The sequence below is a fragment of the Trachemys scripta genome, chromosome 22 (assembly GCF_013100865.1).
Source record: "Trachemys scripta elegans isolate TJP31775 chromosome 22, CAS_Tse_1.0, whole genome shotgun sequence".
Taxonomy (NCBI): Eukaryota; Metazoa; Chordata; order Testudines; family Emydidae; genus Trachemys; species Trachemys scripta.
Window position 1 is genome coordinate 3,735,785 of NC_048319.1, and position 27,053 is coordinate 3,762,837.

The 27,053-nt window shown below is 42.5% G+C and overlaps 1 protein-coding gene and 1 long non-coding RNA gene across 8 annotated transcripts in view; one reads left to right on the forward strand and one right to left on the reverse strand.

Moving 5' to 3' along the window:
- Positions 1-27,053, reverse strand: part of GNG7 (G protein subunit gamma 7) — a 131,053-nt gene that overhangs the window by 11,274 nt on the left and 92,726 nt on the right. The window contains exons 1-2 of one of the 7 annotated variants that reach the window (XM_034755528.1): positions 7,236-7,254; positions 3,646-3,685 (exon numbers count right to left, since the gene is read on the reverse strand). The exons of 4 other annotated variants lie outside the window; for them this stretch is intronic. The gene's annotated coding sequence lies outside the window, so the exon portion shown is untranslated. Of the gene's footprint in view, positions 1-3,636; positions 3,686-7,235; positions 7,255-27,053 lie in introns of those variants that run through there. 2 more of the 7 variants (XM_034755529.1, XM_034755533.1) reach the window with 2 other exon arrangements.
- Positions 9,496-25,413, forward strand: LOC117869048. The gene is made up of 3 exons (XR_004643762.1): positions 9,496-10,003; positions 15,188-15,338; positions 24,598-25,413. It is a non-coding gene; the product is annotated as an uncharacterized LOC117869048 (long non-coding RNA).

A 27,053-nucleotide genomic window follows, 5' to 3' on the forward strand; every position in this document is an offset into this window, starting at 1 on the left:
TTAAGGGATTTCATTGTCCATTTTCTGAAGCGTGACCTGCTCAGCTGCCCTGGGATGGAAGGTCCAATGCAAAAGGGACTGTGACATGAATGCTGCAGAAAGTCAAATACACTGGGGGACTTTTAAGACATGGTGAGTCTCCACCGCAGCTAGTATTGTTTAGCTATGCAGCGCAGACACAAGCAAGGTTTCAACCATGCTACCGCCTTGGATTTTAAGGCGGCTGCAGCCTGGCTCAGAACAAACATGGTTCTAAGGGGCCGCATAGCAAAGCTGAGGCAACAATTTAACTGTCCAGGACTACTACATTCACCCCGTGAACGAATTTGCAGAGCAGAAGCCAGTTATATTCAGGGCAATCAAGGCAGAATAACTGAATGCCCTTTTTTAATGGCCAGAAAGTAACAAAAACAATGTTGGGTGCTATCTACTTATCGGCAGGTTTATTCAAATTAAAATAAACCACTGCTACTGCCATCCAAGTCTGTTTCTGATGAGCGACTTGGCAGTCCCCTGGTGTTCAATCATGGACGCAGCATGTAATATGCAGTTGTGTTACCTTCTGCCACAGTTTCAGCCTGACCCATTTGGCAAATTTTGCTCCCTAATACCAGCCACTGACCAGCCCCACAGGCTGCTGCTACATTTGTATTACCCCAGGGCAGTTACAGAGGGGTCAACCGAAAGAGCCTACTGGCATCTCCTGACAGTGACTTATCCACGAGCTGAAGGAAACTGTTGGGAACTGAGACAAGAGGGAGGGATGGTGTAAACACTGCCTCCCATCTTGCAACTCCTACACCAATTGCCAAACCCCTGATCATTGCAATTGAACTTAAAATGAGACCAAGCACCAGGCTGGAGATGAACCACACTCCCGGATCTCTAGTCAGCCACCTACGGGAATCCTGGTGTGCTAGCTTTAATCCACAATTTTTCCAACTCAGACAGCTTCAAAGCAGACACTAAACTGCTCTTTTTAAGAGGGAAAAACAGGCATCTGTCCTGCTTAAAAATATCCCTCTCAGTCTAAATATAGACATTAAAAGGGTGTATTCTAGACCAGAATGGCATGCTCTGGGCATGTTTTGCTTGGCAGAATTGTGCAATCCTCATTGAACTTTTAGATCCATGACAAATTCTACTCATGAATTTCGTTTTGTAACATTGAATGCTGAAGAAAAACAAATGGTGTCTCAGCCAACATTACTAATTCTATTATTAGACTACTCCCTAATGCAGTAGGGAGGAGTTTCTTTGGAAGTTTCTTTCCCTATACACTGGAAAGTATCAGTGCAAGGTACCAACCCTTAACATACGATTACTGGAGAATTTGTAGTCAACAGTATTTTAAAAGAGCAGGCAAAGTTTTTTTTTTTTTTTTTTTTAAGCAGGTGGAAGCAAGTCAGCTCATGTAAAATTGCTGGTGTCTCAAGAAAAGCCACAGAGAGAAAATCCAGGTGGTTTACAACAGAAAGTAGATATTGCCCCAAACTGGTGGCACCTGCAACTACCCAAATCCAAACTCAGATAACTCTGCAGGTCAGGGCATCATGGTATCTGGAATTAAAAAGTGATGGGATCCTACAAAAGCTTAATCAGCTGTCTCCGCACACTACCCTCACGAGACCCAAATGTCACAAGCTTAAAGCCTTTGCTTCCCCGCAGTACAATCTGCCTCCTTGAGATTGCCTATATGGGTGCTTGGCACAGCTTTAACTTTTATGACTTGGCACTTTTCTAGATACAGTCTGACTAGAGAGAGCGTGTGCGTAGGATGCTCCAAGATTTAATCTCTTCCCATGATAAAGCAACCACAGTTCCATCTCCCTCTCACACATACAGAGTTTTGAAAATAGTTTCTTTAAGAAGTAGTCTTTCTAGATTGTACCAATGCAAGCTGGTAGCTGCAAAGGGCACCTTATCTTGAAAAAAAAGCTCTTATACTAAATTAAGCCAGAGTTAGGTATTAATTAGTAGTACATGTCTATGGCATTAACAGTGTGAAAGGCAGACTAGTTTCCCCCTGCCCCTTGCTGGTTTTAGAGCAGCCAACAGTGTGTTTGGATCAGTGATGTCTCATTTACATATCTAAAGAAAGTAAGTTCTAGCCTGGTGAAATATCCTATTACACAGCAGGACTATCATGAAAAAGGCAGCTACAGTGGAGAACATATGCAGTGCTATTAGGACCAGGGAAGAGAACCATCAAGACCTTATTGCAAATAAAGTAGCCAAATAGTCATTGTTAAAATATTAATTGTTCATCTGGATAAGGACTTATCACAGAGAGGGAGGGGGGGAAATACAAGCAATCAGATGCCATTTATGTTTGCAACAGCACAAGTCACTTGTTTGTACCTTTACAGCTTTCTGTTTATGAAACACCATCGGTGAATCAGCCAAAGCCTGTTATTTAATGAAGTTGTAGCAATACCCTAAGCAGTGCATTGTACTAAGAAGTGCAAGATAATGCACAAATTTGAGCTAGTTTACATAAACATTCAGTTAGTTTCCAGATGAGGGACATAAATCTGACACAGCAAAGGACAGGTCTTGTCACCATGCACCAGAGTTATCTGACTCTTATGACAGGTTTCAGGGTAGCAGCCGTGTTAGTCTGTATCCTCTATCCTCTGCCTCTTATGCTAGCTTTACAATTCTTAAGCGGATAGTCTAAACCTTTTGCAAAGGGCAAGAATCCTTACTCCTCCCACACCCTAGCTTAAGAGGGTCCATCTACAGTTACGCACTGTCCATCGACTGCAATCGTTGGCAACACAGAATCAGTGAATGCATGTCCTTCACTTTTAACCTATAAATGAGGTTTCATTTGGTCACTTCGAGAAGTGCAGAAGAAATCCCTCAAATGGTTAATTTGGAAAAAGCCCACAAATAACTCATTCTTTTGAAGGTAAGCAGATTTCCTTCTGCTGCACTATACTATTTTTTGACAAAAAAACTCCCCCAGCGGATGGGCATAGTAATAGGACATACCCACAAACATTAGAGAGCAATATACTCCACAGTCTACCAGTTTCAAAGCAGATCATCGCTAAGAGCCACTGCTGGTATGTTTATTAGTTTTATTGCAACAAAAAGATGAGGTAGGACAACAGCCCAGCCCTAGAGTTTCCAATCTAAGTTTTAGATGTGACACCAAGCAGGGAGAATGAATACAATCCTAAGGATCCTCTGCTTAGATAAGCGCATGAAGTAGTGGCACATACCAACATCTGCATGCTACTGCGATTTAATGGTCTGAGAAAGTGCAGCCTAAAGATTCCCTTAAAATAAAGAATGGAGAGCAATATAAACCCATCTTTGACACTATTCAACACCAGAAGGCATCAGGCTAAGCATGAACTACGGTGCTGTTACACTGTTGAGAAACTGATGCTGAAGACCATATTTCCCTGGGAATGTTCTCCTGGGAAGTCCCGAGTAGAGGAACAGTTGCTAAAGATGGAGAACACCCTAATGAATATGCTAAACCTTGCTTTGCTGATTCAAACAATAAAGACACTGAAATAAGAACTAGAAAAGGACATGAAAAAAAGATCCAAAGAAGAGCTCCGTGTTGCTCGAAAGCTTGTCTCTCTCACCAACAGAAGTTGGTTCAATAAAAGAGGTTACCTCACCCACCTTGTGTCTCTAGTATCCTGGGACCAACACAGCTACAACACTGCAAAAGAAAAATAAAGTTCAAGCGTTTTGAAGATCAATACGATGCATACAACAAAAGGACCATGTATATTTCTGCTCTGTGATGGTACCTTGCAGCGTTCTTATGGCTGGGCTGTGAAATGGCCCATGTTGCCTCGGTACACCCAGGAATGCAAGCTCAGAAACAGAATGGCATTTGAACCAAGTTAACCTATGTTTAAGTGACAAGCCCTCTTTACAGTTATCGTGGTAGAAAGTAGTTGATCATTTTTGCAAGATTACGTCGCTTTACGCCGCCTTTTTATTTTGCATCTTTTCTGCTTCACCTGTTTTTTCAGAGTCTAACTGCATTCCGGTGAATGAAAGTAAATCCATATGGCTCTCTACATGCAATGAGACCAGTTGCCTATTGTAATGGGATACAATTGCCATCTTAACAGGGGTTGTGCAGCTTCAGGACTGAAAGGAGGATGCTGAGATATAAATGACAGTTCTGCTCTGTTTTGGGGGAGGGGGTAGAATATCTTGTATTGTGAAATGTATACGACAGAACAGCAATAATCACAAATAGCAATATTTAAGTGCTCAAGAAACGCAAGTCAGATTAGAGACGATCCATTATATGCCACAAGTGATAAAATGTTTACAGATCAAACTACATTTCTACACAGCTTTTCAGCTTAAAGGATTCCAAAGTGCATAATAAATGTAAATACTTACCATGTCTAGAGCACTTTGGAAACGAAGTGCTATGAAAATATCAATTGGACCTCACAAGATCACGGTCCAAGAGTCAAACTGGAAAAAAAAAAGTGGTACAACTTCTCCTCTACCTAAAATAATTCCAGACTAGCTAAATGGTTCTGCTAAAATGATCAAGGTAGCACAGTTGATAGTTACTGTACATTTGTCATAACGAGGCTTCAGTGTTAACTGAGATTAATTGTCCTGCTTTGTCATCTGCAGAGTCAAAATGACATGTATTGCATTAGGTCACATTTGGAAAGTTTTCTTCACAGTCAGAGGCTAGGAAGCTTTTTTAAATGAAAGCTTAAATTACACACAAACTAGTGAGGCCCCTAGAAGTGCTGGCCAAGCAACTACGCCAGACCAGACCAGTGTTGCTCAGGTCTTGGTCAAATAGATGATAGCCCCATTTTTCAGATGGGGAAACTGATGTACAGAAAAGGGACTTGTCCAAGGCCACACACAAAGTGACAGAGCATGGATTAGAAATCTGAAGTTCCCAGTCCTGATTTCAGTCCACTGCCTTAATAGATAGGGATTATAATCTACCACTGAAATTCTCTGCGATGGAATGTGCCAGTTGCTTGACAGTGCAGATCAATGATACACAACTGTCTGGACAAGATGACAGTGAAATTTATATACAGCAAGGAAGTCCAGGCCTAATACGCAGTGTGACAGATTGTGAATTAGTGCACCAGATCTTGATGCTCTTTGTACTGACAAGGTTTGCAAGGCAAGCAGCGCTCCTAAGTCAGAATATGGTCTCAAGAAATCTACCACTTGTCTAAGGAAGAAACCCTCCCCACAAAATGCCACGGATCCGTCTGATTACTTTAGTAGCTTCAAATAGTATTCCAGGTACTTATAACAGTTGTATTGTTTAAACAGACTGAGAACTACTGTTCCCCTGCAGCATTTGCAACCCAAAACACTGCAGTCCTGAGCTACTACATGAGAACCAGAAAGTGACTCAGCTTGTTTGACTGTCCAAGCTGAGAAAAACACACGCATAAGCCACATACAGACTGAAAAATAAGTTAGATTTTTAGAAGTTGCAATGTTCCTCTGTAGCACGAATACTAACATTAGGTAGGAAATGGGTTTCAACTACGATTGTCCCTGTAGTTTTTAGAGAGGGCATTCAAATAGTTGTTCCCCTCCCCCATCATTACCATACAGACCTCCTTTACATACAAAACCAACTCAACCATGGTTTGGCTTGAGTTTTGGACCTTAGTAAACTGAAGTTTTCACACTTGTTTACAATAGAGTTGCACTAAACTCACCACCACAGGTTGACAGCGAGTGCCTGAGCTTTCTGCTGAATGCATGGCGCTTAAATCTCCTGAACCCCCCAGATTTATGCCCCATTTATCTGTTAATGCACTGCAGTCATGTATAAACAAAGAAGGATTGGATAGTTGTTATATCCAGTAGGACCATGGGTGAAAAACTACAATCCTAGTTTCACATGGGATTATCTACAGATAATCTGACCGAAGAGTTGCTTTGTAATTCTCATCAGATCAGTGCAGAACATTTAGGACCCAGCAGCTCCAGTCTGTTGAAACGCAACTAGTTTTCCTTAACAGAGTATGCAAAGGGACTATTGGAAGCTATGTGCCATCCTCATTTTTGTTAATTTTTGCCAGTTTCTGGGGTTTGACCTCACTACTTGGCACAAAACGGCCAACTGGAGCTCTGACATGCACAACACAGGGAGACCGGCATTGTTTATGCCTTTGAGTGTTGATTGTGTAATTCTTCAAAGCCCAGATTCTTTGTTTTGTTTTAAAAATACAAATTGCTACCATCAGAGTCTCTTCCCCATCTCCCAAAAGAGTAACCATTGAATATTTCTATTATACAAAAACTATTTCAGATGCTACCTCTGGCCTTCATGCACATGCACTGAACGTTTCCAAGTGCACTTAATATCTGTGCTGTATCTGAGTAAAATGTTCAGATCAGCCTCTCCTGAAAGCAAAATGTTCTGGTTCACTCAAGAAGGTACATTTGAAGTACACTTGAGAAGCAAAGGCTGCTCTACATTTTGCTTTCACAACCAGACGAAAGGGAAAATTGACAATTATCAGTTATCCTGCATCTAGCTTCCTTCTAAATTAACTTCATTTTCATTTCTAACCTAGCAATTGGAGTCATGGGGACAGGATGATGAAATTTCATCTTAAAGACCCAGCCAGTATTCTAAGCCTGGACAGCATTTCAGTGCAGGTGCACCAAGCCATTGCTAAGATATGGAGGTATGAAATTGAATACCTTGCTTCTCTTGTCAAGGGAACTACATGCCTGGTTATAATCTAGGACATGAAAAGGCTGACAAATGCAAAAATTCAACACAGCCTGTGGAGGAACTGCAACTCCAGCAGCTGTGCTGTAGATCACGATATCCAGGGTTTGTGTACGCTAGACTGATTTTTCTGATTTCCCATCATTGCTACCACTGGAGGTGGCACTGACGAGAGCATAGACGAGGTGCTGGCAGTCAGCGTATTGTCTAAACCTGCTCTGAGGAGGGTTAGAGGACAGTTGTTAGAAGGCTGGCAGTCCCAGTTGACAGTAGCACTCCCACCTGCCAATGTTACCAAATGGTGCAGCTGTTGGGGCGGGGAGCTTGTATGGACTCTCCTGTAGGATTAGGAAGAACTTGGTGGGGCCACAGACAAGTCATTAAACCTGCCCAGGCCTGTTTCTTCATCGATTCAGTGGAAATGGAAATACCTGCTCATCTCATAGGGATGCTGAGGGTTAGTTAAATTTTTGGAATGCACTAGGAAGACAAAGCCATATTAACCTACCTTCGTAAAGCCCTCAGAGCTATGGGGTAAAGGTGCTGTAGAGAAGGCCAATGGTTTCTTACTGCGGATTCATTCTAAGTTTAGGGAAGAAATAACTGCTTGGACATTCGTTGTTTGCTTCCAGACTTTATGATCAGCCAGCAGCTGCTCACCTGGGCTCCTCTCGCAGGAACAACTACAGCCGCTGGAGAAGCAGCAGCAGCACTGGAAGTGAAATGAAAAGGAGACGCATGGCAGCTGTGTGCATTTCCTCGGCTGCACTGCATGGCTTCCAAGTGCCATTTCTAGAAGAGCATCTTAAACAATTCAATGAGAAATGTAGTATTTATTTCCACATCAGGTAGCCTTACATTGGAGATTTAGCCAAATAAAAACATCCCTCGGCTACTGGAGCCTACAGCAGTTATGCATATGTGCTGCTCTTCCATTGACCCAACATGCACCCATTCAACACACACATTGCACCCACCGACAGCAGTCCCCTCTTGTTGAGCAAGCTAAAAAGGCTGCTAGAACGACAGATCTGATCATGCATGCGTCTAGTCTTAGCTGCATGGTAGCAGTGTGCTCCCGGGCTTTAAGAACATCGCAATACGTTTCTTTGAAAAGGTGGTGGATAGTTAAATTGCCTCTCAAGTTGAGACTGCTGGAATGTTTCAGGTAGCCAAGCTATAATACCGGTCACATTCCAGGACTGCTTTGCCAGGCAAGAATTGAAAAAAAAGATTTCCGTTACCCTGGTAAATAATTGACTAAATGCGTCATTAGCAACTGGAAACCATGAACACAAAAGATCCAGCAGCTTGGATTACTGTTTCAGGACCTTTAAGAAGCCCAAATAAACTTTTAAAGATGTCATCCAGTAGATTTATAATGGATATGCAAACAACTCCCAACCTGAAATCCTTTGGAAGAAGACATTATGGAAGTATGTTTGAGCAAAGCATTTTTGATCCTATGCTAGTTCATATCGGAATGAGGTTTAGGCCACATCTGATCCTCCCTCTTCTTCCCAAGGAGAAGATTTTAAAAGCGGCGTGTACTTGGGAATATAATTTTAATGTGAATAAAGGAAACACAAGACAGTCAGGCACCTGGGCTGTTCTCACATCTCTGCCACTGATTTGTGGTATGACCTTGGGCAAATAATTTTCCTACCCACCATTCCTCACCTGTAAGCAGGGCCGCCGAGAGCGGGTTTGGGCCCCGGTGAAAATTTTTTTTCGAGCCCCCCCAGCAACGGCAGACTGGCTAAACAGGGCCGACGAGCGGGGTGGGGTGGGGGGGGGAGGGAAGAAGGCCAGGTCTGGAATTTTTTCAGGCCCCCCAGCAAGGGCGGACCAGCTAAACAGGGACGACAAGAGGGGGGGAAGCCAGGCCCCCTTGCGGACCGCCGGGCCCCGGTAATTTGTACCGGCTTCCCCCACCTCTCGTCGGCCCTGCCTCTAAGTCAGGGATGATTCCTTACAAGGATATAGATAGAGGCACAAAAATATTTAGACATCTGCTAGGAAGACCTTTCCTTTCTGTGTCATCTCTATTCATGACTCTGCAAAGGCAGAATAGAACTGAAGACTGTTCACATTCCATAGACTGTTCTGCTTTTGCTGAGAAACAAGGTAGGGGAGGTAATATCTTTTACTGGACCAACTTCTGTATCGGGTTTTCTGATTTCCCATGTATGGCAGCATGTGATGATTTCTTATTCGAAGGGGTGCCTTCTGAAGTATCTAAGGTGCAGGAGACGGTTCCTCAGTTTTTCTGAAGTCCTCCTGCAGAGCTGTTCAGCATATTTGAAGTTGTATCGAGTGGTCAGAGGGTTACAGATAGTAAGTCCTCTGGGGATGATGTTTTGTTTCTTGCATCAGGAAGTAGATGTTTCTGTTTAGTCTGGCTTCCTTCTTCATGTTGTGAAGTTTCCATTTTAAACAGCAAAATTCAATCTCTTTCATGTTGTTTGCAGTGTTGTAGCCGTGACAGTCCCAGGATATGACACACACACAAGGTAAGTGAGGTAATATATCTTATTACTACTACAAAGGCAGCCATTGGGAGAGATGGAAATCAGTGAAATTAATAACGTGTATGTAAATACAACATAAGTATTGCACCAATAGAAGTATTGCACCTATCTCATTTTTGATAACCTGGGAACAACAAGGCTACAACACTGCAAACTGCTTTCCATTCATGACTCAGCAAAGTGATGCAATTGGAAAGAAATCTCTTTCCTCATTCCTCCTTTGCCTAGGCAGGTTTTAACTCTCTTTAGAGTGCTGGATCAGAGAAGGAAGAGATGGAGTAGGAAGACAGTGCTTCTGCAGGGAAAACAGCCTGAGTTTCAGAAATGTTGCCTTAGTACATGCAAAGTTAAAACACTCCTATATGTATATTCATGTGGTCGTGTGAGCAATTACAGAATAGTTAGAGCGATAAGCTTCAGAAAGTTAGGCAGTCTTGAAGTTCTCTGCCTAGCTCCACATTCCTCCTCCTCCAACAGCACTGCACTCTGAAAACTTGCGAAAGGGAACAAACTACAGGTCATGATCACCTGGTCACTGAAAACTCCATGCTGAAGTGGTGATGTAAGCATAGGACATGCTACAGCAACAAGGTAAGAACACTTCCCACATAGCAGCAGCAGCACAGACCTGTGGAAAGAACAGCATTTCTGCACACTCCCGAATGCAAGCAAAATACTACGAAGGCAGCCGCTGGGAGAGAAGGCGATCAACGAAATTAAGACCGTCTACGCAAATACAACACAGGTATTGTACTAACTGGCAATGTTTGGAAATCTCTTTAAGGAAACAAGTGTTGAAAGCATGGAGGAAGGACTGCACAGTCTTGCAACAACCAGGCAGTAAATCGAGAATGGGGGTGAGGGACAGAGCAGCAATAAATCAGAAGTTGGAACAGAGCAGGCAAGCAGAAAGAATTTTGATTTGGGGAGGGTTGCATGAATTCCAGGCAAAAGATAAAGGCAAAACTGATCATGAAAAACTAAGAGTACGTCCCAACAGCAAAGTTAAACTGAGTTGTGAGAAGGCCAGAATCCACTGTTTTCAATTAACGAAATATTTAGATCAGTTAACTGAAACCCATTTCTCACACAGGATATAAAACAATCTCATTGGTGTATAGAGGCATGTGATAGTCTGCCACCACAAACCAGTTCTTTTGATCTAATGACTGGCTAGCAGTTCGCTGGAAAAACCCTTGCAGAAACGTTCCCACGTAATTGTGACAGAAAATCAAGTTCCATCAATAATTCAAACAATGTAAAGGTTCAAAATAAGGCTGATGTAAAAGCAGGTTTCTCTATTTAAAATACATAAATTCCCTTTAAGGGGTTCAAAAACCTAACAGTCTCTTTAGAGTTTAAGGCCTTGGCTACACTGGCGCTGTACAGCGCTGCAACGTGCTGCGCTCAGGGGTGTGAAAACGCCCCCCCGAGCGCAGCGCTGTAAAGCGCCAGTGTAATCAGCGCCCGCAGCGCTGCACGCTATTCCCCTCGGAGAGGTAGAGCTCTCGCAGCGCTGGCAGCGTGACTACACTCGCGCTTCACAGCGCTGCGAATTTTCAAGTGTAGCCAAGGCCTGAGATCTGATAAAATGGTTTGCATAATGTTTATTACTGCTTACACACTAACATACATCTTGATTTGTGATCCATAAGTTGCAAGGCAACAAACATTTGAAAAATGATATTAAGTCACGAAAAACCAAGAGTCCTCAAAGCCTGGGATCACTTCAAATTTGTTTGGTTTGTATTTCTATAAACTAGAGAGAATCCTCAGAGTTTCTCACTACAGTTTCCCTATTCCCAAAGCAATTTTTCATGCCCATCGTTGTTTACAATTCTAATGATTTTAGAGTTTATAGCAGCAGAAGGATTGCTTTGCTGAGTCACAATGCAGTGATACCAGTGATTACTGCACTCAGCTGTGAGAAATCGTGACTCAGTACATTAGAGTACTGGGGTGGAACCCAAGATTCAAAAAACACCCTGGCACTCAATCTTAATATGCTTTTAAGGATTATTTGCCACTATCATACCCCCGACTCCTTTCCTTCAAAACACCCTGCCTGTCTGAACATAGTCTTCAAAATTAGCTCAGGAGCAAGAGACTTGAGTTCAGTTCTCCGGTCAGTAGTGGCAAATTTTTCTGCACATCTTGGAGTCTAGTTTTTCCATTCCTCCCCCCACATCAAGAGCATTCAAAGTGATCCACGATCCTCCTGCCAACCCCTCCACCCTACTCCTTGCATTATCTTAGTGTAGTGCAGTGTTTCATATACAACATCCAAACGAAGAGGAAGAAGCTGCAACACTCAGAAGCATACACCGAAAAACTACAGAGAAACCGGTGACTTGTCCTGACATGTTTTCGTTTGCAAGGTAGGAGGTGAGGTGTCCTGAGCTGTATTACAATACGAGACACACTCAAAGCAGTTTAATCATTAACCTTGTGTAAAATGGAATGCTCAACAACAAATCCCTTTCTCTTCTATGCAATCAGTGCTACCTCCACCCTCCCCACCCACAGGGTGCTCTCCAGCTTAAGGACAGGAAGTATTACAGTAGGAAATAAATATGCATTGATCCCTCTGGTTTCGGAATTCTTCCCATACTTCTCATAGCAGGGAAGTAGTCACTCCTAGCTGGCTACATAAACAAGTTAACATCGGAGTTAACTGCTGAAGCTATGTTGGCGTTTTGTTTGGTTTTAAATATTAAATAAAAATAACTTAATTCTGATGGATGTTTCTGGATCACAGAGTTCAACATGCCACATGAAAAGCATCTCAAGAATGCACTTTGTGATGCTGAGGAAGCTTTGCTTTGGTTTCACATCCCAAATCTCTGAAACTGACTGAACTGTCTGCCACACATCCTACCATCAAGAGCTGATGGAACTGGCCAGGGCATAAGCTCAGCATTTGCACCCTGGGAAGTCTATTTATGAAGTAGATGTCCAGAGAAAGAGGTTTGAGAGAGAAGAACATACTGCTCCTTCAGTATCTCCTTTGGCTATGGCCTCTAATTTACTGCAATTTGTAAGCCAGCTGCTGCATGTTAAAATCTCCTCACTACACTACAGCAGAGTGTGTAATTCCCCCTCAGGAGAGAAAAACTGTTTAGTACAAGACAGACACCATTAGCAAGTTGTGGGGCTATATACAAGTGTGCACACACTCAGAAAGACACAAAAGCCAGTCCCCCCTTGTGAACATCTTTCTGCATCAGTGACCTAGCACTGCTTTCATCATCAGCACTAGAAAAGCAATCTTGTCTGGCAGTCTGAAGTAGGTTCTATGCTTCATTTGTGCCCAGCAGGGGACAACCAGCAGGGCCTTAAGGAGAAAGGGAAAAAAGGGTACCTGCGAATTCAGCCCTGTTCCCACCCTTTCCCCTCTCACATTCTAATTGCAGATACAAAGGACACAAGCTAAAAAGGCATCAAGACTATAGGGAAGCATATAGCTCAGTAGTTTAAAAGCTATGTTGGGGGAGCCTCTCACTCAGTGGCTAGTTAGGACCTGACACCCTGGAAGAGACAATAATTCTCATTTTAAATTATCTTTAATTTTGCAGTGTTCAATAGAGGGGACAGGCCAGTTTTATAGATCAGAACAATCTGAGATGAAGCACCATCAAATAATGCTACAGTATGTACGTACACCCACCCACCTTTACCTTCTTCACATATTCTTAGGGCCAAGCTTTGCAATTGCAGAGCCCCTGCAACCAGGGCCAGATCGTCAAGAGCTCAGCTCCCAGTTAGATAAAAACATAAGTGGATAGAGGAGTTGAGCTCTTGAAAATTTGGCCCTTATTAAGGGCCAAACAGGAGTTGAACTCTGGAAAATCTGCCCCATAGTTGAGGATGTTGGGCACTTGGAAGTCTGGCCTGATTGCTGCTTGCTGGGACTACTCGGGGGAATTTGAAAACCCTCTCACGTCTAGGAATGGTTTCCGCAGAACGTTGTTTAGAGCACATTATTCCTACCTACAACTCAAGCTAGGAGAAGGGTAGCACAGAGTGAACACAACGCTCCTTCCAGACCAAAACAAAAAAACAATCTACAGATCTATGGCGCAGGAAGAGCATATTGAACCACTGAGCAGAGACCTGGATTCTGAAGTTCCTGTAGTTCAGTGTAGATGAGGGATGAAAACATTATATACTGTGTCCTTCATCTCTTGAGAGACAGCCACAGCAATGGGTTATCCACCAATCCTTCTCTGTACACCAACACCACTCACGACAGCATAGCTGCCTGCCTCAAATATTTACAAGATAATGGACAACGCTCAGAGATCCACCCCAAATACACTGCCAAACTCAGCCATTTCATCCTTGCCCATAACCATTTTAAATTCAACAACAAAATACTTTGTTCAAATCATGAGAACAGCCATGGGTACTAGGCTGGTTCCCCAATATACCAGCCTCTTCCTGGGCCACCTTGAATAAGAATTTCTGACCAAATGCACCAGGAAACCAATTATATACCTGATACACATCAATGGTATTTTCATCCTCTTCACAGGTAACAAACTCTCTCATTGGATTTCCACCACAACTTCAACTACCACCATCCGTCCATTAAACTCCCTCTAGAACACTCCCACACCAGCATCAACTTCCTGGACATCATGATCAGCTTTAACAATGGAACGCTACAGACAACTATATACAAGAAACCCACGGATCACCACACCTACCTTCATCTGTTATCTACAGCCAGGCACTCAGATACCACAGAATATGCTCTGAGGAGAAGGTCCGGGATATACACCTTAACACAGTCAAAACCACCTTCACCAAACAAGGACACTCCACCAGAGAAGTTATCACATTGTGGCATGGGCCACCCAAATACCTTGAGAGAACCTGCTTCAATACAGAAATAAAACCCCCTCTGCCCACACATCCCTAGTTGTCACTTACCACCCTGCACTGGAACCCACATGGATCATCAAATCATTACAATCCATACTCGATGGGGACGCCATCCTGAATGAAATCTTTCCTGAATCCCCTCTTCTGGGCTTTAAATAACCCCCCCATCATCATCATCAGAAGCAAGCTCCCCACAGACCAGAACACACCAACTCATAGCAGCACCAGACCCTGCCAGAACAGATGCCAAACCTGCAGACATATCTCCACTGCTACAATGATCAACATTCCTTTCAAGATCCATGGGTCCGACACATGCCTATCAACATGTGGTGTACCTCATGCAGTGCACTAACTGCCCCAACTACTACGTGGGTGAAACCAGACAACCACTACGCCCTCACACAGGAAGATGATAAAAAACACAAACACCACATCACCTGTGGGTGAGCACTTTTCACAAAGCGATCACTCTATATCTGACCTACCAATCCCCATCCTCAAAGGAAACCTGCACAGCACTTTCAAAAGATGAGCCTGGGAGCTTAAATTCATAACTTTGCTAGACACTAAAAATCATGGTCTTAATAAAGATACTGGATTTATGTCTTATTACAGCAATCTATAACCCACTAACCCCCCTTCTGTCCTATAACTACAGAGGTGTTAACGAGACACTTCACCCTGAATGGTCCCTTAGAATATGCGCTAACTACTTATGCTAAAAAGAACAGGAGTACTTGTGGCACCTTAGAGACTAACATGGCTGCTACTCTGAAACCTACTTATGCTAAGTGATCTGTTTGAACTTGTCTTGAGCTGTGATTCTCTTCCTCAGGTCTTCCCTGACCTGAGGAAGAACTCTGTGTAGCTTGAAAGCTTGTCTCTCTCATCAACAGAAGTTGGTTCAATAAAAGGTATTACCTCACCCACCTCATCTCTCTAATAACAATAGGGATTCAATCTGCTTTTCTTATACACATTAGACTATTTTTAATCACACCGTCTCCTAACATTTTTTTTTTTTTTTTTTTTTTTAAAGTGAGGACAGGGCTCCAAAGAAAATCCTTGCTTGCAGATCACTGACCGGCACTGACCCTGGAGGAAAAAAGTGCTCGTCCCATACTGCTCCTGGATGACAGCCAGGAGTGCCCTGGCAGCAACTACAGAAGCTGAGTGGGGTCTGACATGAGGTAATGCACATGTTACTGAACTGATACTTCGCACAAGTCTTGAACCCAGAGCAAGGCTGGTGCTTCAGGAAAGGAGGAGGGGGACGGAGACTGGTAACTGAGTGTACACTCATTTGGTGGTTATTTCTTTTAACGATGACCTCATGCTTTTTTGGAACAGAGAGTGGCTGTTGGTGATGGCTTTTACTTCTTGTCTGGGGAGAACAAAGCAGGCTCCATTTTTCTTTTACACTTCCTGCATCAGTAGCTCAACAGCTGAATGAGCTATTGACATTTTTCCTGAGTGCTGTAATTTTTTTTTAAACCTCCAAATTTCTATGGTGTGAAACAATACACGGTGAGAGCACTGCAGAAATCTCTGCAGACAGAGCCATATTTTGGGTTGGGGCACACAGCCTTAAAGGGACAGTGTCAGGTAAAGATAAGCCTCCCTCCCCCCCATTTCACTTTTGTTCGTTAAGAGGAATTAACAAACGCAAGCCCATTTTGGTTTGGGCTTAAACGTTTCCCCGCAGAGTTTACAGCCAAAGGCTGCAGCACAGTGCTTGTGCATGAGGACCAGCAAGTGAAATTAACCTAGTTTATTTTTCTATAGCAAATATTTTATATTCTGCCCAAGTGTTCCATCTAGGGTTAGGGCTCCACAGCCCTGGGCACTGAACACCTCCTAAAGAGCAGGGGTTCTCAAACTGGGGGTCAGGACCCCTTTGGGGGTCATGAGGTTATTACATGGGGGGTTGCGAGCTGTCAGCCTCCACCCCAAACCCCGCTTTTCCTCCAGCATTTATAATGGTGTTAAATATATTAAAATGTGTTTAATTTATAAGGGGTGGGGGTGCACTCAGAGGCTTGCTGTGTGAAAGGGGTCACCAGTACAAATGTTTGAGAACCACTCTCCTAGAGAATCCCAGCCCAAAGGACTTGCAATTTAGGCTATGTCTACACTACAGACCTTACAGCGGTGCCCTTGTAAGGTCTCCTGTGTAGCTGCTCTTTGCTGGCAGGAGAGAGCTCTGCTGCCAACGTAGCACTGTCCACACCAGCACTTTTGCCGGTAAAAAATGTGTCAGTCAGGGTGTGTTTTTTTACACCCCGACCAACAAGAGTTTCAAGATGAGTGGAATCCAAGTAACTGAGTATCTGAGGCTGGCTATCACTTTTCCTTTTGGGGTTGACGGGTATATGCTCTGACTCTCAGTTCTTGGATTAAAACCGAGGCTAGAACCGGGACTATAGTTTGAGGACCCCTGCCTTTGGTATTTCCTTTCCACCATGGTCCCCCAGATCCAGACACTAGTGAATTTCAGCCATCATTTATTTTGTTGCTTCGAGTTTGATTTTTTGGGTTTAGTTACGATTTAGATTAGTAGATCAGCAAAATAAAGTAAGCAAGTGACTTTTAGGATAGATGGGATGAAAAAATAGCTTTCTAAGGATTTAGTCAATATGCTGAAGATGCGACTTCATGTATAGCAAGCTGGAAAAATATCATTTCCTTTTAATCTAGAAAGCAAATAAGGGCTTGAAATTCTGAACTGAGGAGTCAAGGACTTCAGTGAGTAAGGGACAGAGAGTAAACTCTGAACTGAACTGACCATTTTATACACTTCCCCAGTAAATATATGGCTAGCGGGAGAGGAGCTTGGAGAACCAGCTTTGCAGTGAAAGCGTGTACTAACGTGGTTGCCAAGTTACAACTGTGCAATCCCTGTAAAAATGCCAAGCCGTTTTCTCCGATGTAAAAACAAGAGCTTCTGTGTTGGGGAAAGGGAGCATTAACTGATACACAACGGCTGAAAGGTGTACAGATGGGCATTGTAGTTTATAGCTAACAAAGCCCAAAGTGTTAAAATGACACTACCCCAGTCTGACACGAGAGATCAGAGGCTAGTCTACTGCTGACATCAGAGATCTCAATGTAGCTACTGACTGAAATGAATGTTCATCGCCTGATTTAATCAGCCACTGAGTGCAGGTGAGGTCATGCTAAAAATACAGGACTGAGTGCCATTATGCAAGGTCACTAGAAAATTTACCAAAGCACATGCGTTTCTCTCCTCTTCTGGGAAGCAGTACAAGAGGTGTTCCTGAAAGCACTGCCCATGGAGAAAAGGGGGTTAAGCACATTTACAAGATGGGGAGGAGAATACAATTACACCAAGACGACCTATTCTCTAGCTTCAGCTCCATGGGAGTTTCTTTTAAGCTAGCCAGTGGATTTTTCCCTCTTTCAGGGCACTAATTCACACATTAGTATCAATGTAAGTGATAATAGGTGGAAAGAGCCCATGTGGATCAATAGCAACCACCCCATCTATAAGATCCATTACTTGCATAAATGTTTAGAAACTGGAGCAGTTTAGGAGACTGTCCTCCCAGAATCCTTTGCCATTACATCTTAAGAGGTCTATAGCTCCATTTCCTTCCCATTAAAGAGGTTACTTGCTAGAGAGAATATGAAATTCTGTAAGACAGCATCAGCCACTTAAGACACACAAGAATTAAAACACACAGATTTGGAATTGTACTAGAATATGATTATTTTCAAAATTACATGGTATACAATGTGTACCTTCAAGTCAGCGGCACTGCTATGGGTACCCGCATGGCCCCACAGTATGCTAACATTTTTATGGCTGATTTAGAACAACTCTTCCTCAGCTCTCGTCCCCTAACGCCCCTACTCTGCTTGCGCTACATTGATGACGACATCTTCATCATCTGGACCCATGGAGAAGAAGCCCTCGAGGAATTCCACCATGATTTCAACAATTTCCATCCCACCATCAACCTCAGCCTGGACCAGTCCACAAAAGAGATCCACTTCCTGGACATTCCAATACTAATAAGCAATGGTCACATAAACACTACCCTATACCAGAAACCTACTGACCATTATATTTACCTACATGCCTCCAGACCATATCACAGCTAAGCTCTAAGATACAACCACATTTGCTCCAATCCCTCAGATAGAGACTAACACCTACAAGATCTCTATCAACCGTTCTTAAAACTACAATACCCACCTGCTGAAGTGAAGGAACAGATTGACAGAGCCAGAAGAATACCCAGAAGTCACCTACTACAGGACAGACCCAACAAAAAACGCCACTAGCTATCACCTTCAGCCCCCAACTAAAACCTCTCCAGCGTATCATCAAGGATCTACAACCTATCACGAAGGACGATCCCTCACTCTCACAGATCTTGGGAGACAGGCCAGTCCTCGCTTACAGACAGTTCCCCAATCTGAAGCAAATACTCACCAGCAACCACACATCACAAAACAAAAACACTGACCCAGGAACCTATCCTTGCAACAAAACCCATTGCCAACTCTGTCCACATATCTATTCAAGGGACGCCATCATAGGACCTAATCACATCAGCCACACCATCAGGGGCTCGTTCACCTGCACATCTACCAATGTGATATATGCCATCATGTGCCAGCAATGCCCCTCTGCCATTTACATTGGCCAAACCGGACAGTCTCTACACAAAAGAATAAATGGACACAAATCAGACGTCAAGAATAACATTCAAAACCCAGTCGGAGAACACTTCAACCTCCCTGGTCACTCAATTACAGACCTAAAAGTCGCAGTTCTTCAACGACAACAAAAACCCTTCAAAAACAGACTACAACAGAGAAACTGCAGAACTGGAATTAATTTGCAAACTGGACACCATTACATTAGGCTTGAATAAAGACTGGGAGTGGATCGGTCATTACACAAAACTATTTCCCCATGCTATTTTTCCTCCTACTGTTACTCACACCTTCTTGCCAACTGTTTGAAATGGGCCATCCTGATTATCACTACAAAAGTTTTTTTTCCTCCTGCTGATAATAGTCACCTTAATTGATTAGTCTCATTAGAGTTGGTATGGCAACCCCCTTTTTTTCATGTTCTCAGTGTATATATCTTCCTACTGTATTTTCCACTGCATGCATCTGATGAAGTGGGTTTTGGCCACAAAAGCCTATGCCCAAATAAATTTGTTAGTCTCTAAGGTGCCACAAGTACTTTTTTTTTTTATGGTAAACTTGAAGATGTCACAGAACAGAGTGGATTAATGCACATATGCTACTGCAGATAGGCTTGGTATTAAAAGTAACACTCCCTCCCTTTTCATTTTATCATTACAAAGCCCTTGGTGTCAGGTAGGTGGGGACTTCTGGTGCCAGTGCATTTTCCACACAATCATAACCTTTGTACTATTGAACTCGGTGTGACCAGGCATGTCTCAGTGTTACAGCAGTTATATGTCTATACACATTTTTTAAATCGGCAGGAGCAGCAAAAGTATGAAGCTAAATATGTGCACAAGTCGCTATCTGGTTTCACCACCCAGGAGTTCTTTTGTAACTAATCCCGTAAATGCAAGAACTGAAGCCACTGCTGGCTTCCGTTCTGCATGCATATTCAACATGGGCTGCCTAGTTCAGCCACCTCCCAGATACCTACAAGTCCTCCCATGCATGAAAGCCAAGCAATTAGAGTGGTTAACAGATCTACTCCCTTCCTGAAACCAGAGAGCGCAGCTCCCTCATCTGAGTAGATACATTTGATTATTTTTCTGAAGATCTGAAGCTACTCCCAGGGTTTTTAATATTAGTCCACGGTGTAAGAGCTAGTTATATTATAAATGCTCCACTACATAATTTAGGCTAGACGAATACCTAACTTATGCTAAAAGACTTTGATTTCAAGATGTCGAGGGATTAGGATTTTGGAAGAGGTATATAGTCAGGATTTGGGAGCAGAGCAAGACTTTCAACATTAACATCTTCCCTTGGGTGCATTTTAGTTAATTTCAGTCAAGGAATAATGTATGCTGAAAATCAGGCCACTTGTGCACAAAGTGCTAAGCACCTGCAGCTCCCACTAATTTTAATAGAAGCTGCAGGTGTTCAGTGCCTTTGAAAAAATCAGGCCATAGTGTACCTCTCACTCTCCTAGTCCTAGGGGGTCTTGGTCAGTATTAATTACATTTTTGCCTGGGAGGGAAGGGAAAAGAGAAAAAGGAATATGCTGATAGAGGCCGGTGAGACGAGCATTAATGGCTATAATGTGGCAGCTCAGTTGCCTTGCAGATCAGAGACAAAACTGCAACACGGCTATGGCCACACAGTCTGTAATGCAGAGTTCACTGCTGTGTAACCAGACATAAAAAACGCTTCACCTCTATTATCAGAGTCTCTCCTGCTTTAAATCTTCCTACTTTTGATCGCTTGTGGTTTATTCTCAGCTACTTTCCCCTGTGGCTTACACAATCAAGTTTTGTGGTGAAATTCACCCATGTGCAGAGGGCCATTACAAGGAATATGAATCACTTATGTCCCACTTAGAAGTACTATTTTGAGGGCTTATTAGCATCTAGGGCTGAATTTCATCCATAGTGCTCAAGAACCCATACCGCAGAGAGGAGCAGGATAGTTCCTCCTTTTTACTCTGATTCAGTAAATTCCCTGAATGTTGTTTGCAGACTTGCTCATGGGATACAATAAACCCCACAACTGCTCAATAGTTTTGTCTGCTAAATATTAAACCGTCTTTTGCATAAGGGCTTTTAAAGCTAAGGACATTTATGACCTTTGAGCAATACATACGGTAATAGTACGTGTAACCTGTAACCAAAGAGATCTGTGACACTGCCTAAGGAAAAAGGGTAATGCTCTTTATGAAAATAGATACACTGTACAAAGAAGTTTGGGTAGTTATTTTTAAATCTTGAAGAGGAGCAGTAACTTTTAAAGTAAAGGAACAAAATTTATACAGGTGTCCATGCTATTGTTAAGAGCAGTGCTTGCTAGATACAAGACTGTTAGCATTAGCCAGTTACCACACTGGAATATACTTTGAACAGGAGGTAACAATGAATTAGTATTGACTTTTTAATAACCTGCCCTAGATACATTTCGCAAAGCATGTTATTAGGACAGTTCTATATAAGGGCATAACTAAATGATGTCTTGGATCTTTCTTTGAAAGTCCTACCACCAAAAAAACAAAACAAAAAAACAAAACCAAAACCACTTAGTCCTGTTGTTCTGCAATAACATTTGGAGGTACAGCAAAACACAAATGGATAATAGTATATACAGAAAAGAACCCATTTTAGGAAGAAGAGGCAACAAGAAATAGTACTGCACCCCAGAAAGGCAGCTCTATACTATTTAGCCTACTACATTGAAGCAGACTTGTTACTTTGATACACCACAATTACAAAAATGATCATGCATAAGTCATTATACCTTGATTTAGGAAAGCAACCCTGTTCAAGATAGCACAGAAGCTCCACAACTTATGCAAGCGTTGCGTTTCGGAACGCCTTGCGCAAGTCAGATTTTGTGCAAGTCGGGAACGTATCTCCGACAATCAAGCCAAAAAACAAACAAATCAACCCACCACGGATTTCCCTAAGTCGGGTTTGCGTAACCTGGGGAGCATCTGTAATTAAGCACATGCTTAAATACTGTCCTGAACTGGAGCCCTAAAGAAGGGGCTGATTTAAGTGGACAGATTGAGTGGGAAGGGGGGGGGTGCTTGATAGTAACTCTACAACTATCTGACATGTGTAAACACTAAGCAGAGAGACAGAGAATTCAGAATTTTTTAGAGTGGGCCAAGAGGGTATCGCTAGAAGTTACAGGATGAGATTAAGGAAAAGGAAGTTTAGGCTGAACATCAGGAAACTTCCCTTGACTTTTTCATAGTCTGCCTGACCCGAGTCAGGAAATGGTGGAAGTACCTCTGAGCCATTAAAAGAAAAATGGTAAGGACAAAGTTTTGAACAGTGTGCTGGACTGAGCATGTACGCATACAATGCTGCATTAGTTGAATCAAGAGGTCTAGGATTTGTACAGAAGGGAGGCAAGTTAAAAAAGTGTACTATGCAAAGAGAAAAGTAGGAGATTTGACAAAGCAATTAAAAATACAAAGCTGCCACCACCTACTAAAATTAATAATTCTGCTCCACATTGCTCTTAGAGTCATTTGGCCCAGATCTAAATTGGCACCAGATCAAAAACCAATTTCATCTTTCCTTCGCTGCTCTGCAGCTCCTGTGCATGCTCCGAGTGGGTGGAGAGGTTTTGAAATGAATCTTGTTTTCTCAAGATGAGCAAGGGCACCAGGAGGGGAAAACCCCTCCAAGTCCAGTAGCCACATTTGTTTTCCCTCCCTACAAAGAAGGTCTTAAACGGAGGCCAACGTTAAATGTCATGCATCTGCAAAATTCTCACTTTCAGCAGCCTAGCACTAAGTTGCACCTGAACTTGTGTACGAAGTTAAACTGGACAGAAACATACACCAGGCATAACATCAACAAAACTGTCCTCTAGCCACCAAGAACATGATGGACCCAAAATGGCTTAAGACTGCACACCACATTTTGAAGCCAGACCCTTGGGGAAGAAGGGCAATGCCTGCATGCACTATTCTTTAAATGCTAACAGCATCATTACACAGAACTGTCAGAATTCTGTTTTTCTGCCAAAGTCTAAACGTGAGCCCTTTGAGTAGCTGGCATTTGGAAGACTGAGAAAAGTTTGGCATTGTTTTACCAATTGGAGGGGAGGGAATGTATGGATGAAGGGAGTGATTCAAGATACTGAATAAGGTTGCTGTTCTTCAGGTATTTTTTGGGTGGACTTGATATACCTATCTATCTCATAGAACTGGAAGGGACCTTGAAAGGTCATCAAGTCCAGTCCCCTGCCTTTACAGCAGGACCAAGTACTGTCCCTGACAGATTTTTGCCCCAGATCCCTAAATGGCCCCCTTCAAGAATTGAACTCACAACCCTGGATTTAGCAGGCCAATGCTCAAACCATGATGCAGGAGTGAAGAGAAATACCCAGGTAAGTAACATGCCATTTATAGTAATGGAGCAAAACTAAACTATATCTGTTTATCTCACTGTAGCTAGAGGATAGAGGTTATCTATGGTCTGTAAAACACATCTTTCCTTACAGCAAACTAATTTGCTTACCAAAATAAAAGCAGCTACCCTCATAAATAGCAGATCTATGCAAAAAATATTCTACATTGTAAGTAGGCATTGAAGAATTAAATGTCAAGTATTTTTGCTCAGCATCTGGTAAGCAGAATGCTTTTTTTTTTGGGGTAAAAAGCAAACCACTAAAATTTATTCTCTCCCAGAAATAGGATCATACTGTTGCAAAGCAAGTTAGCCACATATTATTAGAGAAAGAATATAAAAATACCCTGTACAACACGCAAATAAGTCAAAGCAACTACTGTGAGGAATACACCAGAGCGCATCATTCTTATTATAGCACTGATTTACAAATGGCACTGGGACAGTCAGAGCTCGGAAGAATAAATACACCATAAGGGGGGGGAAGGGGGGGGTATATTTACTGAAACTTTGCACAGCGCCATATAAGAGGAATGGAAAGGTTAAGGCGTTTGGTTTCGTAGGATTTTAGGTTGATTGTAGAAAGTGAGTTTGCTGGGAATGACATCAGAACCACAAGTTATAATATCCTCATTGTATGATTAGGCATAACAACCTTTTGTTCAGTCACTGCTACTTGAGATGCTAAGTCTGCTGGTAAATACTGGAGGTAACGTAACCATTAAAACTTTCACTGGCACAATATGCCTATAAGCTTTTTTTTTTTTTTTTTTTTTACAAAGGTAGTTACTGGAAGAAACCTTGGCTTCTGAATTATATTGCACTACAGGTACTAGGCCAGAAATACCCTTACTCGATTTTCTAAGTATCAATTCAGCAGATGCACAGCTGTGATAAAATGTTACTGAAATCCCAGGATAGATGACCCTCTCAGAAAGGCTTCCAAGTAGCGAAAACATGGTTTTTCCAACTACTCGGTTACAGCAAAAAGTTAGTAGTATCCAAAAGCTTATTTGTTCTCTATTAGCCTGCAGTTATTGTGCTTTCAGTTGTGATCTATTGGGATATCCCACTATAAGCAGGATCAGGCTTGGTCAGTACTGAGATTAGAGATATCCAAGGTGCTACATGAATCAATACCGGTGGCTTAGTAGCAAAGTCTTCCCTTCAGATCAGCACTGAACCAAAGCCCCTGTGTGGTACTGGATTGCTGAAGGTACTGTCTACATCAGGAGTGGGCAAACTTTTTGGCTTGAGGGTCACATCAGGGTTCCGAAACTGTATGGAGGGCTGGGTAGGGAAGGCTGTGCTTGAAATAAGAGCCAGATCCTTCTTACTGCAAGAATCTTTTCCATTTACTTTGCAGGTAAATCTACAAACTGATCTACAAAGACCGAAGTGGTTAAGAACCAGGAAGTTACCATCTCTGAGTTGTCACAGAAGTTGGTCATCTACCAGTTTTAAGATTAGGCAGTCAGGTGCTTGGTGAGAAGACATTCTTCACAGAGGAGTTCGCTACATCTGGTCCAGCACTGCTTTAACTTGTTAACCTTTAGGGCACAATTCAAGACTTATTTCTTTTTTCAGGCTTTTGTCTACAGGCGAGCGGAGGGTAGCCTACTCTGGGACTAGTCCTTCGCATGACTAGTACGCACAGAGATGTCCAATTGAACGTATATTAGTAAGTAAAGAGTCAGTGCATGGTGGAGTCTTCCCCCTTCAACACATTTTCTGCAGCTTCCAAAATAAAAATGTAAGCAACAGCCTCCTCTATAAAATCATGACAATAATCCCATACAGTACACAGATTAGATAAACATAATCCACTATAAAAAGGTTTGGACATCACAGATTCCGTCTTTTGCAAATACCTGTGCAAGGAGGCTTCTGGCCTAGATATTTACTAGCAAAAAGTTTGCCAAAATTGATGTTATGACAAATATTTACTTCATATGAAAAGCCCTATGTCTCAATTTAGAGCAAAATAAACTATCAACTTGACACAACTGTTCTTAGTCAAACTTCACATTATTGGGAACCAGCATTCAGATGATGCTGAGCAAACAAGAAAAATACTGACAAGCCCTTGGATGTGTCTTGGTGAAGTACATGCCCATAAAAAAAGTTCTACAAGAACATGAGTGCCAAACATACAGTAACCTCTTTTATGTGCTTTGACAAACCTGATATACAAACCTGATATACAGTCTGCTACACCAGCTCTGAACAGACTTCCAAAAAAAGCCTATAAATCACAGCATGTTTTCTAGTTGTCAGAGTAATTCTTTGCACATTGTATGTTCGTAAGGAGTCTTTATGACCACAACACCGTATTTAAAATATGAAGTCTGAACACTTTGCTCCTAATGACAGAGTGCTTGCCAGGAGTACAGTGATGATGTGGAAGGTCAGACTGGTCGAGCCAGCCAACATGGTTTGCACAATCATTGCAGCTAGAAACTTTCCTTGTGTTTTCTCTCTACTCCATTTTAACACCAAGTGGGGTTTCTCATCTACTGCTTCTTAGGAAAATGTTTGTTAGTTGAAGATAAAAGCAGACTCTAAACGACAGAGCTGGGACCAGCCAACCCAGAACTATCAGAATTACTAGAATTGCTTCCCCTGTTCTGCTTCACAGGAAGAATCCAAGGAGACGTCTTTCTTGGAACGTGCAGCTATGGCCCTTCTCTGCCAAGCAATTTAGTGCACATCGGTGTAATCTGACATCAACATTTTTACCAGACTAAGTGATATCTATAATAGGCAGATGTACCTAGGAGTCACAATCTTCCAAAAGGGCCTTTTTGGTATTAATCCCAGCAGAACTCCCAATACCTTCCAACTGAACAGAACATTTAATGTGCCAATGTGAATTGGCATTTGCTTTAATCTGGTACAAGCACAGAAAAGCTAGTTTTCCAGTTTCATACAAGAGATATTTAGTGTGAACTCTCACCCTTCACGAGAGCATTTTCCTTTGCTTTACAATGGAGCTATAGTCAGAGAAGTGACTGTATAAAAATGGCACCTCCTTATTCATCATATCTGCTGTATGCACCTCTGGGTCACATCTGCCAGCAGCACTGCCAAGCATACAACGTTTTGCTGCAGACCCACTACAGTTTTGGAAGAATGAGCTTCTGAATTCTATTGTTCGCTCATAGCTTTGCGTATGGGTAAGTTCTCATTAGAGAACATTTATTACTGGTGACAATGTGAGAGGCAAAATGAGCCCAGTTTGGTCTGAAGAGCCAGGGTTGAATTTGCAATACTGGCTGTTGGAGAAATCTCTTGAGTCAGGGTGAGCAAGTTAGCTGCAGAAGAGTGCGTGTGCTGAAAGTCACTGACTAACTGCACTTTCACCTCCGTCAGTGGAAGAGGAAGACAGCAGTAACAGGACTATGCACTCAGGCCCCTCTAGAGTTGCATCACAAGTACTGCAGGGGGTTAAAGAACAGACGGCTGCTATTGGGACAAGTAGCCCAGAGTGTTTTTCTCTCCTTTACTGAACATGCATCAGAAGGTACCACCAGACTCCTTGATGCATCAGAATGCACTTCACACAAACTGTGGGACGAAAACCTGACTAACTGCAGAGGACAAAATCCTTTTTGTTGAAATCAAGTGTCTGATATGAATCTCTACTGAACCACTGAATGGTGGCCGAGTTCTCACACAAAGAAGTTTCTATGAATTTAAATGCAGAGTGTGTATTTGCCCAGAGATTACATGATTTAATTTGATGACACCCACGTTTCTTCACATTCTAAAGGACAAATGTTTCACAGTTAATATTGACAGCCTCTATTTTTAGAAGTAGAT